The sequence below is a fragment of the Muntiacus reevesi genome, chromosome 18 (genome assembly GCF_963930625.1).
Source record: "Muntiacus reevesi chromosome 18, mMunRee1.1, whole genome shotgun sequence".
Classification (NCBI taxonomy): Eukaryota; Metazoa; Chordata; class Mammalia; order Artiodactyla; family Cervidae; genus Muntiacus; species Muntiacus reevesi.
This window is the reverse complement of record NC_089266.1, coordinates 41,099,712-41,117,535: the sequence shown is the minus strand read 5'-3', so window position 1 is coordinate 41,117,535 and position 17,824 is coordinate 41,099,712. Positions and strand designations below refer to the sequence as shown.

The 17,824-nt window shown below is 39.4% G+C and overlaps 1 protein-coding gene across 1 annotated transcript in view; it reads left to right on the top strand.

Moving 5' to 3' along the window:
- The first annotated feature begins 6,536 nt into the window (after positions 1-6,536).
- The window catches only part of TAOK1 (TAO kinase 1), a 96,911-nt gene continuing 85,623 nt past the window's right edge, over positions 6,537-17,824 (top strand). Inside the window, exon 1 of the mRNA XM_065911096.1 lies at positions 6,537-6,663. The gene's annotated coding sequence lies outside the window, so the exon portion shown is untranslated. The remainder of the gene's footprint in view (positions 6,664-17,824) is intronic.

Genomic DNA, 17,824 nt, shown 5'->3' with positions numbered 1-17,824 from the left:
CTTCTGTGGTCATTCCTTTCACTCCCCTATGCTCCCTTGCCCCATCCCTCTGTCACATGAATCAACTATGAAGATGGAAGTTCATCTAATATGATCTATGTGAAGCCTGCTTACATGTCTCCTGGAAACACCATCTATAGCCCATATGCCCTAAATTCTGATCAGCTGATTCTCACAAATTCCCAAATGACTTCAATTTCTTACATTTACAATATCGTAACATTTTTGTCTTGAGAATATTTGTGAAGAGGAGAAATAAAGGATGAGTTTCATGATAACCATTTATATGGTACCATTTGATCACTAGACTAGACGTCTAGTGTTTTTGGGCAACAGGTGAGAGAGAGCAGGTTATGCAAGAAAGGCCACATAGCAGGTGAGCTTAAGTGGTTGTATAAACCTCAATTTTGGGACACGGGCTCCTGTTACTAGTGATCACAATACAGTGTCATGTCAGCAACGGAAGTATCTGGTTAAAACCGATACTAGAAAACTCCTTGAGGGACTTCCCTGATGGTCCAGTGGCTAAGACTCCATTCTCCCAATGCAGGGGGCCTGGGTTCAATCCTTGGTTGGGGAACTAGCTCTCACAGTCGGCAACTAAAGATCCCATGTCCTGCAACTAAGATCCAGTGTAGCCAAACTAAAGAGAAAAAAGAAAGAAAGAAGTCTCTTTGATTCATTTCCTGTGTATAGACAGTATTAATGGCAGTATTCAGTGCTGGGGTATACTAAACTAGATGATAGCAGTGGGAAGCACCTGGATCCCCTAGTTGCATCCCCCCCCCCCAGTATAAACATAAACAAACTTATAACAAAAATCCAATCTATAGAGAAAAATAGCCACGCATTTGGAAGCTGGGTATGGTGTGCGGACAGGAGGAAAGGAGAGACAAAAAGGGGCAAACATCTGACAAAATTCTTTAAATTCCTGAGGCACTGGACTTCTCAGTGACTGGGTTTAATGCATTTCCTCCCCCTCACCCCCTCCAAGCTGATTTGAATCGTCACTTTCAACCAAAGTCTTCTTGCTAGTATTGTACTACTGCCCAGCAAAGAGAAGGCTCACAGAGGAAGCCCAAAGATAATCTTAGGCCAATAAAATGTCAACTTATTTGATATTTTGATTGCCAGCCGTTTGTTTCATATCTCATGTAGCACAACTCCCGTAGGACTTTGTGTTTTTGTTTTTAATCCTGGCAGATGTCAGCCAAAGACAAGGGCATGACAGAATCACCAGTTGATCCAGAAGTGCATTCCAAAAACCTCTCAGTCCACAACCATGCAGCCCAACCCTTGCCACATTCACAGATGTCCCAGACAATTGTGATGCACTGATCATGGGCGCCTGCCAGACAGTAGCATCAGAGAAGTGTGATGAATATTTACCTCCTGACACACACACACAACACCTACCACTCAAAAACATTTCCCATGGGTTAGGCACTTTACATGTTGCCTTATTATTATTATGTTTTTTGCCTTATTATTTTTAAAAATAATTTTAAAAATCTATTTATTTTTGGCTGTCCTGGGTCTTTGTTGCTGCACAGTCTTTTCTCTGGTTGGAGTGAGTGGGGGCTACTTTTCATTGCATTGCACAGGCTTCTTATTGCAATGGCTTGTTTTGTTGCGTAGCACAGGCTTAAGGGCACCCAGCTTCAGTAGTTGCGGCACGTGGGCTCAGTAGTTGCGGCTCCCTCGTTCTAGAGTACAGGCTCAATGGTTGTGGCACATGGGCTTGGTGGCTCTGGGGCGTGTGGGATTTTCCTGGATCAGGGATCGAACTCGAGTCTACTGTTTTGGTGGGTGGATTATTTACCACTGAGCCACCAGGGAAGCCCCATGTTACCTTATTTAAATCCTCATGCAACCCTGTGAGGGAGATAATGTCAACCCCATTTTACAGAAAAGGAAAGCAAACCTCAGCCTGGTTATGAAGTCAGCACAAAGTAACATACTCACTGACAGGAGTCAGAGGGGGAGATGGAGCTCCACAGTCAATTTTTTTTTTTTTTTAGACACTTTAATTTTCTTCATTAATATGCATGCATTGTTTTTAGTTGTTAAAAATAATTTTATTTTATGTTTTTAGTCATATTAATATATACGGTTTATTGGCAACATTGTTTATAACATATTGTGTCAAGTGCACCACATGGAACATTTAGCAAGATAGACAATATCCTAATTATATTCTCACAATACAATGAAAAGGATTCAACTCAAGCCAGAGCCTGTAAGAAATTATTTGCACATTATGTACATCTGATAAAGGACCTCTATAGTCCATGTTTTTAACTCTGGCCGTACAACCTTCACATCCACTGCCTGATAGCTTCAGGGCTGGCTTTCTTTAAGACTCCGGTGCAGCTGCTTTAATTTATTCATGGCTTTTGCTACAGATGCTTATCTGATAGATACCTGAGACTGAAAGTTTTCTAGGGCAGGACTTTCTTGAACTAAATTGTATTCTACCATCCTTAGGGACCTTGGCCCAGCGTTTATTTCTGTGTGCTAAAATGGAACAATCTGGAACTTCCCTAGTGGTCCAGTGGCTGAGACTCTACAACCCCAGTACAGGGGGACCTCAAGTACCTCAAGTGAGAAACAGGTATGAACCACCACAGCAGAGGCCAAGGGGATGCAGAACCAGGGCAATTCAAGAACTGTTCAGGACTTAAATCCACAGAAAGCACAGTCCCTGCAACCATTCTAAGCACTGATTACCATTAATGTGTGTAAATTTCTTTTCTTTCTTGGATAAATTCTAAGAATTGAATAACTTATATGTTTGACTTAACTTATATGTAGGGGTGTGTGTGTGTGTGTGTGTGTGTGTGTATTTGTGTATGTGAAATTTGAAGAATTTGAGGAAAGAGGCCTATTAGCACAAGATCATAGGCACAGTAATAAATAATAATATTAAGACAGCCAGAGTCTCTTAAGATGCCCTATGTGTTGAGGAAACAGAGTGGGGCTGGGGGGAGCTGTAATTTAGGCAGAGGTAGGTGTGAGAACAAGGTCATGGCCGATACAAAATACTATAAAAACACTCCCTATACAACATCAAACCTTTATTAATCTTTAAAAAAATTTTTAGTCTATGCCATAGGTCATGCAAGATCTTACCTCCCCAACCAGGCAGAGTCTTATCCACTGGACTGCCAGAAAAGTTCCCAACATCAAACCTTTAGATTTAACTCCCAGTTTACAAGAAAAATAGTGATTGAAGCAAATGTGAAATGACATCATAAGGATGCAACTGGCCAAGTCCAGAATGTGGAAAATTCTTAAGATATATAATCTGATTTATTCAACAAATAAACTGTGTATGAAAAAAAGAAGGAAGAAGAAAAAAGGAAGGGAAACTTATATGTGAAAAGAAACTTGAGAGACATATTTATCAATCAAGTGCAAAGTGGAGATCCTGATTCAGATAAACGGGGTATGAAATAATATTTTGGAAACTATTGGGGAAAAAACTGAACATGACTTGGGTATTAAATTGTATTAAGGACTTATTGTAAAGGTGTGATAAATAAGTCATGGTTATGTTAAAAGTATTTATTAGAGATACATATTCAGTTCAGTTGGTCAGTTGTGTCCGACTCTTTGAGATCCCATGGACTGCAGCATGCCAGGCTTCCCTGTCCATCACCAACTCCCAGAGCTTGCTCAGACTCATGTCCATTGAATTGGTGATGCCATCCAACCATCTCATCTTCTGTCATCCCCTTCTCCTCCTGACTTCAATCTTTCCCAGGATCAGGGTCTTTTCCAATGAGTTAGTTCTTTGCATCAGGTGACCAAAGTATTAGAGGTTCAGCTTTATCCAATGAATATTCAGGACTGATTTCCTTTAGGATTGACCAGTTTGATCTCCTTGCAGTCCAAGGGACTCTCAAGAGTCTTCTCCAACACCACAGTTCAAAAGCATCAATTCTTTGGCGCTCAGATATCAGAGATATCAGAAATCAGAGATACATATTAAAGTACATATTTACAGATGAAATGTTATCATGGTTTATTAGAGATTTACTTAAAAGTGCATGGGGGTGGACTTCCCTGGTGGTACTGGATAAGAATCGGCCTGCCAATGCAGGGGACAGGGGTTCCATCCCTGGTCCAGGAAGGTTCACGTGCCACAGAGTAACTGAGTCCATGCGCCACAACTATGGAGCCCTCACGCTACAACTACTGAAGCCTGTGCACCTAGAGCCTGTGCTCTGTAGCAAGAGAGACGCCACTGCAATGAGAAGCCCGTGCACAAAAAGAGTAGCCCCTGCTCGCCTCAACTAGAGAAATCCTGTATGCAGCAACGGAGACCCAGCACAGCCAAACAAACAAACCCCCATGGGGTGAGGGAAAGTGTCGTGGGAGAACAGGTGAAACAAGAATGATGAGGTGTGATAACCATTGAAGTTGGGATAATGGTCACGAGGTTTTCTATTCTGACTCCTTTTTTGTATATTTGAAATTTTCTATAAAAAATTAAGAACAAATACTACAGGAAAGCATGAATCTCTTTCCATTCCCAAATGTATAGAGTAACCAGAAGAGAACATTCTTGCTGTAACACTTTCAGAAAATGGGATCAGGATTGGAGGGGCATTATTTAAGGGGTATGTGGCGGGAGAGGGGCTCCAGGGACAGGATGGTACAAGAAAAACTGTTTGTGAGCAGTGCTGAAAAAGCCATAAAGGAACACAAATTTCAAGATGAAAGGAGTATCAACTATGCCAACTATTGTAGATGTCAAGAAGGAAGGGATTAAAATGAATACTCCACTAGACATAACTAGGAAGTCACTCTTGACCTTGGCAGGATCAAAGTTTTCATTTTCAGTGGAGGTGGGATGATAGACAACTTTTCCAAGAACTTGTCTGTGAAGGAGAGGTAAGGTGAAGATTGTAATCTCTCCTTCAACCTCAAAGAAGAAGAAATTAGGGCATTTTTTGTTTTTCATGCTGAGGGGAAGTTGCCTCTTTGAGAATGATTGATGATATAGAAGAAAATAGTAATGACTGACAGACTTGAAAAGCAAGGACTCTTACTAGAGAGGGAACATTGAGAACAAATGTTATACATACATCCCGCTGAAGCAGAGAGCTAGTTTTTCTGATCACAGCCAAAGTACTTGCCTAGTTTATTTTAACTTCCAATTACTGTTCTGGTGTACATATTCACTCACAAGTCCCACACGACAGATCTATTTATCTCAGTTTTACACACTGAAGAAAAAAGATTTTTTATGACTGCACTTTAGGCATACCTTTTGGTTCTTGAATAAAATTGCTCTTTGTGGCCCACTGAAGAGGTTTCCCCTTTAAAAAAAGGTTTTCATTACTAAAAATGAGAAGCACTACCTCTTAGAACTTTTCAGTTTGTTTACTGCTCTTATTACTCAGCCTACACACTCCACAAAAACTTTTAAAGAATTTGTCCTTTTTCTACCATCGCTAACATATAGGATGGTGTAGATCTGTATTTCTAACTCTCATTACCGTTCCAAAAATTATTATAAACTTTTCAAATCTGAAAAACTCAATTATATACCGATTACGCTGACCAGCTTATCTCTGAATTCCAAGGAGGGATTGAAGTAAGGTGTGTAAGAAGGGGATTATTCAACAAGTCAGGGAAAACTTCATTCTCAGGGTTATTGGGGGGGGGGGGCAGATACTTTGGGAGTGGGAAAAGCAGAGGCGGAGGAGAGCAGATAAGCTCTTCTTTCTTAGGTTTCAGGGTGAAATAAATGCACCTGACGCCCGCGTGGCAGAAGAACTCCGCCAGCTGAGCGAGCCGGAGCTGGACAGAGGCTGTAAACTCGGGGACACTCGTGAGACTCCGCCCAGTGTAAGCACTCGCGCGTTCCTGTGAGGGCGTGCACGCGTACGCAGTCTTGTCTCGCGCAGGGTCGAGCCTGTCAGGCGGGAAATCTCGCGAGATCGGAGACTGGGATGACTGTCGGGAGGAGGGGAGTGGTGTCGGGGAAGGGGGGGAATCTGGGCAGCGGCCGGGCTCTGTGGCTTCAGGGCTCGGAGAGAGAGAGGGAGGGTGGTAAAGAGAGTGAGTCGGTGCCGCCGCCTGCCTAAGGAGAGAGGAGGGGTCCCGCTTGCCTGCGCCCTTCGCGGGCCGAGAGCGCGAGGCACCCGCAACCTCTCAGGCCTCCGGCCCCTGGGGACCCCGCCCCGCCGCCGCCGGCCGGCCGGCCCGGGGCCTCTCTTCCCTTTGTGAGCGCCCCCTTCCCAGGGGTGGTGGTGGTGGCGGAGGGCTGTGCGTGAGCCCGCCCGCCTAGGGGCCGCGGCGGGGGACCGAGAGGGCCTCGGCTGTGTGAGGACAGGAGGCGGCCGAGGCCCGGGCCGGTTCCCCCGAGGCGGCGGCGGCGGCGGCTCCCGGCACTTCCCCGCGCCATCTTAGCTGAGCCCAAGCGCTGAGGGCGCCTCCTCGACCCCGGTCGTCCCCTCGCCCCCCCCCCCCCCCGCCCCTTGTCGCAGAGCTTGGGCTGGGCGGCTTGCTGGGGCTCCGGGGGGGGGGGGGGCGGCGGTCTGTCGCCTGGCCCCCTCCTCCTTCTCACTCCTCGCCCTCCAGCGTAGCGGCTCCCCCGGCGCTGCAGGGGGCTGCGCCTCCCTACTCCGCCCCAGACCTGTCGGCGAAAGGGTAAGGGCACCTCTGCTTTGGGAAAGGGAGACATGGAGGGGGCGGGGAAATTCGGCCCACTCTGGCCGCTGCGCGGAAGCTGGGATGTGGGGGTGGGGTGGGGGAGGGAGACAAGGAGGGTCTGTGATTCTGTGGGTGGGGTGAGGAAGCTGGTGAGCTAGGCGCCCTCCTGTTTTGAGGGGCAAGAGCAATTGCATTCCTCTTTCCTGAGGGTCACCGGAAGGGGTGGTGGAAGGGGATGTCTCGAGGAAGGTGTGGCCCTCCTAGGGAGACAGGGTTGATGTGCACCCCGACTTAAAGGCGCGAGGTCCCCTTCCCTTCTGATCCCTCTGCTCCTCCCTCCTTCTCCTTTGTAGTGTCTGTGTATTCTTGAGAAGGGAGACTGCTCTGGGTCGTCTACTGGGTAGATTCCTTCCGCCCCCCAGGGAGTCTGTACCCCACTTCTGTAGGGGTGATGGAAGCGTTTCTTTCCCGCTACCCTTCCCCATCCTTTAGTCTACTGCAGTGCTGCAGAAGTCCAAGGCAGTTTCTTCATACACAGGCCCGTGTATACACTGAAGGGAGGGGGAGCGGGAGAGGGAAGTAATGGCGCTTCCCTTAGAAAGGTTACCCCTTTTCCTTTGGTTTTAAATCGATAACAGTACCGGTTTAATACTCTTCCTCTGAGATCTGTCCGTGGGAAGTATATCTGTTCCGCTTGTTACTGGGGGGATATGGCCATTCAAGAGGGACCCTGCCATGTTAGGAACAGTTTTGATGGTCTCTCTTGCTCTCTCATTTGAACACTAGATTGACTTTGTATGAGCATATTGGGTTTTCGTTAAGATTCAAGTAAAATAACTTTGTTTTCTCTGATTTCCCACTTTTTTTTTTCTTCCTATGACTTTTGTAGTACTTGAAGAATTATTCAAGATTATTCTGTACAGACAGGATGTCTGATGGACATTGCTTCTCCCTGAGCTGTGAATTTTTAGGGTTAATACTATTTTGTATTCATCGAAATTGGTATCTTACCAAAATGATTAGGCTACACACCTTTCTATTGCAAATGCTTTGTTTCTTAGTGTAAGGGAAAAATAAACGTTAATTTGCCTGATTATGCTGTAGTAGAATATTCTATAGTCAAAAAGTCCTTTTCCACTTTTGCTTCATGTCATATTTGTTTAAGACAAATCATCTTATCTGGTTTACAGTACTACCTACTGGTTTTGTTTAATAGAATAGAAATAAATTTTTAAAAATTTACATTCTGGAAGTATGTTGCCAAGTTCTTCTTGTGACCAAAGAGTAGTCTTGAAGTCTATAGTTGATACTTTTCTCTTTACTGATGGAGTGAGTTCAAAACGTTCCATACTTGAATATTCATATAATTAAATAACTTACACAGAGTGATGAAGATGGCTAAATACAGAGACCATGTCTTGACATTTTAACAGCAAGTTGTATTTAGTGTTTAAGCTTTACTTAGTGGCTGACTTGTTTTTAAATACTTCCCTGCCATCTACATTTTGCATTGTCCATCAGAGCTCTTTTGGTGTTTGTTGCATTTTGAAACCCATTTTAAGACAAGGATTTAAGATGTTAGAGGTAGTAGTAGTGCTAAGCATTAATTTAGTTTCTATCTTATTTCATAATTTTAATATAGGAGGACATGTTAATGGTATGTTAAGTCAGTTTTTATTATTTTTACTTGGCAAATGGAATTCTTGCTTTCTTTATTCTCTTGATTTTTTTCTCTGAATTCATTTAAACTTAAACAGCACTTCTCATTTGAATCTTTATTTCATGGCACAATGCTGCATGTTGTGGTGGGCAGTTTTCGCTGTATGGCAAACTGTGACGTAAAGTTTAATTCTCTATATTATGGCTTGTTGATAATTAATTCATATATACTAACATGTGTAAACCCCAGCATACTGCTTATTAAAGAGTGTCTGTTTTTGTCTTTCAACGATGCAGAGAGAGGGTATTTATCAATAAGGGCTATAAAACTTAAGGATGTAGGCAGGATATAGTTAAACTACTTGCTATACATCAGAATGCTGGAACTAAGAAGTACTCTTTAGAACAATTATAAAGAGACTCTTGTCAATAGTTGGTAGGAATTCTGCTAAAAGTGGTAAAATTATGTTCATGACCAGTTAGATAAATTCATTATTAGGGGAAAAACTGAGAATTATGGCAGCTGAGTTCTGATGCTGCTGTCAGAAAGAGAATACAGAGAACTGTTAGTCTGAGTTGGTTGATTCCAGATTAGTATGGTACCTCTTGTGTTTCTAAATAGTTCATCTACAAAATGGCAGTGGACATCACTTCCTGTTCTTTCACAACTGACTCTCTGAATTCCCTTTTAATGACTTAATTTTTGGCATTCTCGTATCTGATTTGCTAATTTTGTTATAATTCTCATGGTTTATAGATGGAAGAATTTGTTAGAATCAATTTGGTTTTAAAAGGTTTTATATAGAATTATCTTGACAGTAAATAAGTATCTTTCCAAATTAAAGGATATTTTCTCAAACATTTAAACTCTGAGAGGTTTTAAAGAAACATAACAATATACAGAACCAAAAGTATGAGTGAACTGAATAGAAAGTAGTTACTGTATTTTCTGTAATATATATTTTGGGAGAGCAATAGATATGCAGTTAATTGACAATGTTAGTATACACCATGCTTTCTGCATATCAAAGTATATGCATGATACTTGATCCCATGTTATGATGCCATCCCACTAGTATGAAAGAACCTAATTACTTGCAAAATACTGGAAGAACCAAATACTCTTAACCATAAAAAGTGTAATTTAAGAATTTGCTAGTACTTAGTAGATATGGAACTGGAGGAGGGCACAGCAACCCATTCTAGTATTTTTGCCAGGAGAATTCCGTGGACAGATGAGTCTGGTGGGTGACGGTCCATAGGGTCACAGAGAGTTGGACATGACTGAAACGACTTAGCATGCACACAATGGATATGAATACTTAGTAATTCCAGAAGTTATCTAGAGGGCCCACTATTGCCATTGAATTTACATTTGAGATTAATCTGTTACTCAAATTACCTGGAAATAAATTCTGTTTTTCATTTGACCACTTCAGATATTACAATCATTTTATCTCTCCTCTGTATATCCTTTTGGTTATCAGTAGTCTGTTGTGATAATTGCACTCATACTAATTTAACCTTTTAGAAATTAGGAGCTTTTTTATAGATATTAGTTAAGGGCTGCTGTTCAGTTCCAGATCATATATGAATGAATCTCTTCTAAAGTGTCAATTCCGTAGTCAAAAATAAAAGTGAGATTGTTGTATTAGAGTGCCAATGTATGTTCATCCACCTTTAGGTTTCTGTACTTGTTCATGGCTGGATTATTTTTTATATTGTTCAAGATTTCAAATTCTAAAATGTAAGTGTAGGAGAAGGAAATGGCAACCCACTCCAGTATTCTTACCTGAAAAAGTCCATGGACAGAGGAGCCTGGTGGACTGCAGTCCATGGGATTACATGCCTGAACATGCATCCATGAGGGTGGAGGGAGATGGGTTGGTAGCAATAAACTGGTAGAACTAAAAAAATAGATAATAAAATGTAGGTGTAAAAAATACAAATCCATTACATTGGATTAAAATTTTTAATTAATGATAAAAATTAATATTGAATATCATTTAAGTGTCTCATACCTTCTTAAAAAATCCACATGAATTTAAAAATTGTATGGAGGGACTAGAAACAGTTTCAATTGGTGTGTTCTGTCAACATTTGGTAACAATTATTTTTATATCAGTCTCTCTTGTTTGTGCTAGAAGAAGACTTTTTGTTCTGAAATAGAGTTTAAGGCTGCATACTCTTACCTAGTGACAAAGTTGAGTAGCCCATAAAAGGTGGAAAGGTTTTTCACAATATTAAGTACTTGGCATGTAAATAAAGTTAATGAAAGTACAGGTTACTAAATACTTTACATAATAAATATATAGCCTGTCAAAAATATCAATGACACTGGCATTGTTACATAAACATAACTGCATTTAATGTACCCTAACTTATCTTTGAAGTTAAGAAGGGGATTTTTCCTTTTGATAAAATTATTCAATATGATAGTGTTGTGCAGATTCAAAAATAAATGAATTACTTCATTTAAGGAAGACACATGCAAAGTTCAGTTTCTGAGAAAAGCATCAACAGATAATGATATGGAGCACAATATTTGGATCTGTAGCCACCAATAATAAACTGGCGCTTAATGTATCTTAATTTCACCATTTATTAGCTGTGTGACTTATTTATGTCACTTTTTTAAGCCTCACTTTCCCTAGTGGCTCAGAGAAGGAAATGGCAACCCACTCCAGTATTCTTGCCTGGAAAATCCCATAGACAGAGAGGCCTGGTGGGCTACAGTCCATGGGGTCGCAAAGAGTCGGACCCAACTGAGTGACTAACACATTTCCCTGGTGGCTCAGATGGTAAAGAATCCGTGTACAATGCAGGAGACCTGGGTTCAATCCCCGGGTTGGGAAGATCCCCTGGAGAAGGGAATGGCAACCCACTGTAGTATTCTTGCCTGGAGAATTCCATAGACAGAAGAGCATGGCAGGCTACAGTCCCTGATTGCAAAGAGTTGTCTGAGTGAGACTGAACACTTTTTCCTGGTCTGTAAAATGAAAATAATGTCTACTTTATAAGGTTGTTAGGTTTAAATGGGATAATCCTTATTAAGTACTTAACTTATTGCTTGATGCATAGTAAACACTCAATAAGATGTTGGCTTTCACACACTGGCCACTTAAATGTTTACAAATGAAGATAGGGAGTCTTAATTTTTAAGAATGAATTATATTCCATAATTTTTATTTGAAGTTGGATTTGTACATTTGGAGCTCTCTTTATATATATCTGTGTATGTGTGTGTATATATATATGCATATAACATATTTTTGAAAGAAATGGTTATAATTTCTTTTTAAAAATAATATTTATTTATTTGGCTGGCTGAGTCCTACTTACCATGTGGGATCTTCGATCTTCATTGCTGCATGCGGGATCTTTAGTTGCGGCATGTGGAATTTAGTTTCCTGACCGGGGATCAAACCCTAGTGCCCTCCATTGGGAGCTCAGAGTCTTAACCACTGGACCATCACAGAAGTCCCAGAAAAGGTTACACTTTCTAACCAAGGGTAGCTTGCAAACTTTTTGTAGCTATAATGAACTACTATGTGGTTCTATAAGAGATTTTCTTTTTCTTTTGCTGGATGTAAACCTGTCTTGAAGACAAAATTTCCTTTCCCTTTGGTTGTTGTTGGTGTTCAGTCACTAAGTTTGTGTCTGACTTTTTGCAACCCCATGGACTGTAGCCTGCCGGGCTTCTCTGTCCTCCACTGTCTCCCGGAGTTTGCTTAAATTCATGTCCATTGAGTCAGTGATGCTATTAATATCTAACCATCTCATCCTCTGCCACCCGCTTCTCCTTTTGCCTTATTTCCCCCAGCATCAGGGTCTTTTACAGTGAGTTGGCTCTTCGCATCAGGTGGCCAGAGTTTTGGAGTTTCAGCTTCATCAGCTGTCCTTCCATGAATATTGAGGATTGATTTTCTTTAGGATTGACTGGTTTGGTCTCCTTGCAGTCCAACGAGACTTCTAAATCTTAGACTTCTACTTCCTGAAACTCTTTTCAATGTCACTGGCTTTGAAGGAATTCCAAGAAGTAGTCATGTTCTCATAAGGCTTTTTCTAGTATGTTTTGTAGGTATGTCCCACCTTGAACATGCTTTATATTCCACAGTATATTAATTCAGCAAATGTTAAGTGATGATTATATGCCAATAAGACTTGGTCCCTGCTGTGGAGGAACTCTGTCTTTTCATTTTTTCCACTTCTTAAATGGTTTTCTCAAACTAGATGTTCAGAGGAAAGCAAGGACCTTCCTGTGGTTGTCAGTTCCTCTAAACCAGTTCTTTTCAGATTTTAGGTTGTGGCCCATTAGTGACTTGTCTATTCAATTTAGTGGATCACAACACCAGGTTTTTTTAATGAAAAAATAATGGGGAAATGTCAGAGTGTGATGTGTAAGTAAAGGTGAGCATTGTAATGGGAAACTTCTTTTGGCTTTATTTTTATGAGTTCTGGGTACACAGTTAAATTGTTTTGAAATTTCTTTTTGAACACTCATATCTGAGTATGCTTATTTTTCCTTTTTCTTCGAATAGCTCTACTTTCAGGCTCTCCTGATTCTAGTCTCTCATCTATTTGTTAGTTAAGTTGCACATATTTACCTTTCCTAGGTCTCAAATCTTGTAGGGTACTGAAGACTCTGTCTAGTAAGTCCTGGGTAGGATGCCAGCTGTTTGGGGTATGATGATAACTTTTGAGGTTTTTATTTTGGGGAATGTATTATCACATATCTAATGTTACATCTTACATATGTAAGGGCAATTTCTCACCAATTGCAGAATTTATTTGAAAAAAGCAAAACTTTATTTGGAGCATAATAAAATATATTTTATTTTTATTTGAGGCATATGTAGATATAAACTATTAATTATAACATGTAATTCAATGAAGTTTATTATTATGACTATTTAAATGTATTGAGTATGTTTGAAAAATTTCAGTGTACTTCTGTGCATTGTCTAATAATATCCTTATGTTTTGGTTGATATTTTTAATTACGATAGTAGTTGCAAGTCCCTCTAGTTTGTATTTTGGATTGATTTCTTCCAATTTATTCCCATGAAAACTGAGAAAAGTTTCAGAAAAAAGTTGATGAACAGCATTATTAAACAAGGTCAAGGTTTTTTTCCTTTTTTACACTTGGGAATTTAGTGTCACTCAAAATTGGAAAAGCCTTCTCTTTGCCAAAAGCATCCATAATCCTCGATTGTAATAACTTATATTAATGTGTAATTGTACTTGATAAGGAAACTTGACTCTTCAACGTTGCATGGAAAACTCTGTATGGTATTTATTATAGTATTTAATATATAGAATTTAAATAAACTCTTGCTGTGTAAATGGTAGATGATGATTGTGATGTTTTATAGAGACCATCTCTTCATAGGAGTACACTATTTCAGTCAGTTGTTTCTTGACATTCAAGGGCTCTGAGTCCCGGGGTGCAGTATAAGGTGCTCACTTTAATGTTCCTTATGTGATTGTTGATGGTGGTAATTTTTCCATTATCTGGAAAAGCACAAATAATTTAAACAGAGTAATGAAAAGATTCTTTTATCTTTATTTCTTTTTTTTCCCATTTATTTTTATTAGTTGGAGGCTAATTACTGTACAATATTGTAGTGGTTTTTGCCATACATTGACATGAATCAGCCATGGGTTTACATTATCTTTAATTTAGATACTGACAAAATTGTTTTGTGTATTATGTATGAAAGTTCAGTTCTATGAAGTAATGCCATAAAACTTAAGGCTAAAAGGATTTTAAGAAGGAAAAGATGTGAAAATTTTCTACTTAGGAAAGAAATGTTCTGTAGTAGAAAAACTTGAATGCTAACAGTAGAAAGTATAGAATTTGGATGTTTCTTTGTTTATGTGATACTTTGATTGAACTCATTATAGATATGCATACAAATGTAGACTGGAGAAATCACTGTGTTCAAAAATAGCATGGTTTTAGGGGAAAACAAAAAATAGTGATACAAGAATTTTGTTTTGTAATGTACATTAGATACTTTGATAAGTTAGAAGAATAAGCTTTACAAGATAGTTTGTTCCTGTAGTAAATTAAGTTTTACTAAAACCCTAAATAATGGATTGTTACCAAATGAGTTTTTCTTTGGTTGAATACATAAGAAATAGACATTGTTTATTATTTAATCATCAAATCAATGATAAGGGTGGTGGGCTTTTAAATTTATTTTTTGTTTTGCTTTTGCATTTAGTATTAATAATTTCATTTCAGTTCAGTCACTCAGTGGTGTCCGACTCTTGCGACCCCATGGACTGCAGCACACCAGGCCTCCCTGTCCATCACCAACTCCCGGAGTTTACCCAAGCTCATTTCCATTGAGTTGGTGATGCCATCCAACCATCTCATCCTTTGTCATCCCTTTCTCCTCCTGCCTTCAATCTTTCCCAGCACCAGGTTCTTTTTCATTGAGTCAGTTATTCGCATCAGGTGGCCAGAGTATTGGAGCTTCAGCTTCAGCATCAGTCCTTCCAGTGAATATTTAGGACTGATTTCCTTCAGGATGAACTGGTTGGATCTCCTTGCAGTCCAAGGGACTCTCAAGAGTCTTCTCCAACACCAGAGTTCAAAAGTGTCAATTCTTTGACGCTTTCTTGATAGTCCAACTCTCACATCCATACATGACTACTGGAAAAACCATAGCTTTGACTAGACGGACCTTTGTTGGCAAAAATAGTTTCAGTATCAGAAGTGAACTGGGTTTTGTGTCTTTAAGAAGGACCGCATGTGATTTTTTGCATTTTCTTTCAATCAACAAGAATGGACCCACATTGGCAGTTAAATGTTTTGAGAACTTTAGATAGGGATCAAATTAAGAACTTTCATTTTTATTTATCAGATTTGGAATGCAGATATTTTAATAATAAGTCATTCTCTCAAAAATTTTCCTTAAGTTGAATACTTAGTCTCCTAACATTTTACAGTCTGTCTACTCTAAACACCTAAATTTAACAAGGCATCTGGTTAATTTAAGAGCCTTGTAAATACACATCTTCTTTCAACCTTCCAGGAGATGGCATGGAATATATTAGAGGAGGAATAGTGAAATAGATACACTAAGCAAACATCTAAAATGTATCTTATGGTTATCTTAGAGGTGATAAATCCAGTTATCACCAATAAAATGGTTCTGTTGTTGAGATACAAAATGTTTATTAAGTAATACAAAAACTAATTGTTTTTGGCAATACATTGAGGTATACTGCCATTATGTTTTTTTTAATATAAATTATATTGGATTAATATTAAGTGAAATGGTATCCCAAATTTTAGTTTTCTATTATTCTGCTTTATCTTATTCAGGTGGCATTATGATATGTGATTAAAACTTTTTTTTTTTTTAAGTTTTATTCTTTTAATCCTTTTGAAACATAGTCATTAAGCTATTTGGTTTACTCAATATTTGGTCTAAGCTTAACTTAATGTAGAAATCAATTTCAATTTAACTGCTTGAAGCACATAGATTATAGTTTATGATCTGTTGGTTTGTACTGTGAAAGCATCAAATCAGAATGGTAATTGATGGAATTTAAATTTAAAGGCTACCAGTGTTAGCTAGTATATAGTATAGCTTTAGTATCAAAATAAGATTCTGTAATAACACATGTACTTGTTATGTATCTTTTGAGTGCTACATTCCAGGCACTGTGCTTATCAAAATAGGTTTAGTGATGACATCTCTTTTTTGAATACTGTTTGCTAGGTACTATGCTGGGATCCTGGAATGAGTACGACTTAATTTCTCCCGTTTTTTCAGTTTAGCAGGGAAACAGACTTGCAGACAAATTATATCATACAAAAACGCAGTGCAGAATTTCTCAACCATGGCAGTATTGACATTTTAGGTAGGATAATTCAATGTTGTGGGGGTCTGTGTTGTATATTTATAAGATCATTTGCAGTATCCCTGGTCTTTACCCATTAGATACCAGAAGCACTCCCTCTCCCCAGTTGTGACAATTAAAAATGTTTCCAGACATTGTCAAATGCCCCCTGGGGAGTAAAATCACCTCTTATTGAGACTCACTGGAGTAGTGAATAACTCAGTTACAAAGAGCTGTTATTGTACAAGTGAAGGAAAATCAAGGAATGTTTAGGTGGAGTGACCCCTATGGGAGTGAAATATTGTATGAATCTTGAAGAAAAGTAGGAGTGGAAAGGAAATTGTATACCTGAGAGCATGAATGAGCAGTGTCTAAGAGTGATACTGATAGTTTGTGGCGGTAGGCTATTTATGTTTGGAATGGAAATTCAGTAAAATGAAGCTGAAAAACTACTTTGGGGCCATGTATCTTTTAAACTATTTAATTGAGTTATAATTAGTGCAGCAAAATGCATAAATATTAAGTGTAAGCTTGTTGAATTTTGCAAATTTATATACTCATGTAACTCCCATGCACAACAAGTTATGGAACTTTTCCAGCATTTCTCACAGTTATTTCTTTTTTCCTTTTTTTAAAAAAAATTAACTTTTGGACTCTGTGGGAGAAGGAGAGGGTGGGATGTTTCGAGAGAACAGCATCGAAACATGTATATTATCTATGGTGAAACAGATCACCAGCCCAGGTTGGATGCCTGAGACAAGTGCTCAGGCCTGGTGCACTGGGAAGACCCAGAGGGTGGAGAGGGAGGTGGGAGGGGGGATCGGGATGGGGAATACATGTAACTCCATGGCTGATTCATGTCAATGTATGACAAAACCCACTACAATATTGTAAAGTAATTAGCCTCCAACTAATAAAAATAAATGAAAAAAAAATTAATCCATGTTGTTTTTTAAAATTAATTTAGAAAAATATTTGTCTGCACTGGGTCTTAGTTGCGGCATGCAGGATCTTTTAGTTGTGACATCTGGAATCTAGTTCCTTGACCAGGGATCAAACCCAGGGCCCCCTGCACTGGGAGTGTAGAGTGTTAGTCACTGGACCACCAGGCAAGTGCCTCTTACAGTTATTTCTTGACGGGCCATTTTTGCTGTGCTCCTATTTGATATGAAAATCATATAAAAGCAAGGGTATGAAGAAAAAAAAAAGCAAGGGTATGGTATGATCAGATTTCATTTTGAAAAGATTACTCTGGAATTATTGCAGAGAATAGATGGGCAAAAATTATACATAAAGAGGTTGGTTAGAAGGTCATTGCAGAATCCTATAAATAAGGAGTAGCGCTCGTATGATGGATTTGATTAAGGTAGAAATACTGCTGGAAATCGGTTCACTAGAGGTAGGGGAAAGGATATGTTAAGAGTGACTCTAATTTTTCAAGAAAAGGGAAAGATAGTGATTTTGGCTTTGGTTGTGTATCAGTCAGGAGAGACCAGGTTATGTAGTGGTAATAAACAGTTCAAAGATTTCAGTGACTTTCAACAGGACCAACGTTTTTTTGCTTGACATGATATGTATATAGTGTGGGCTGGTGGGGCATTCTGTTTGTTCTTACTATGTAGAATCTCAAATTAATGGA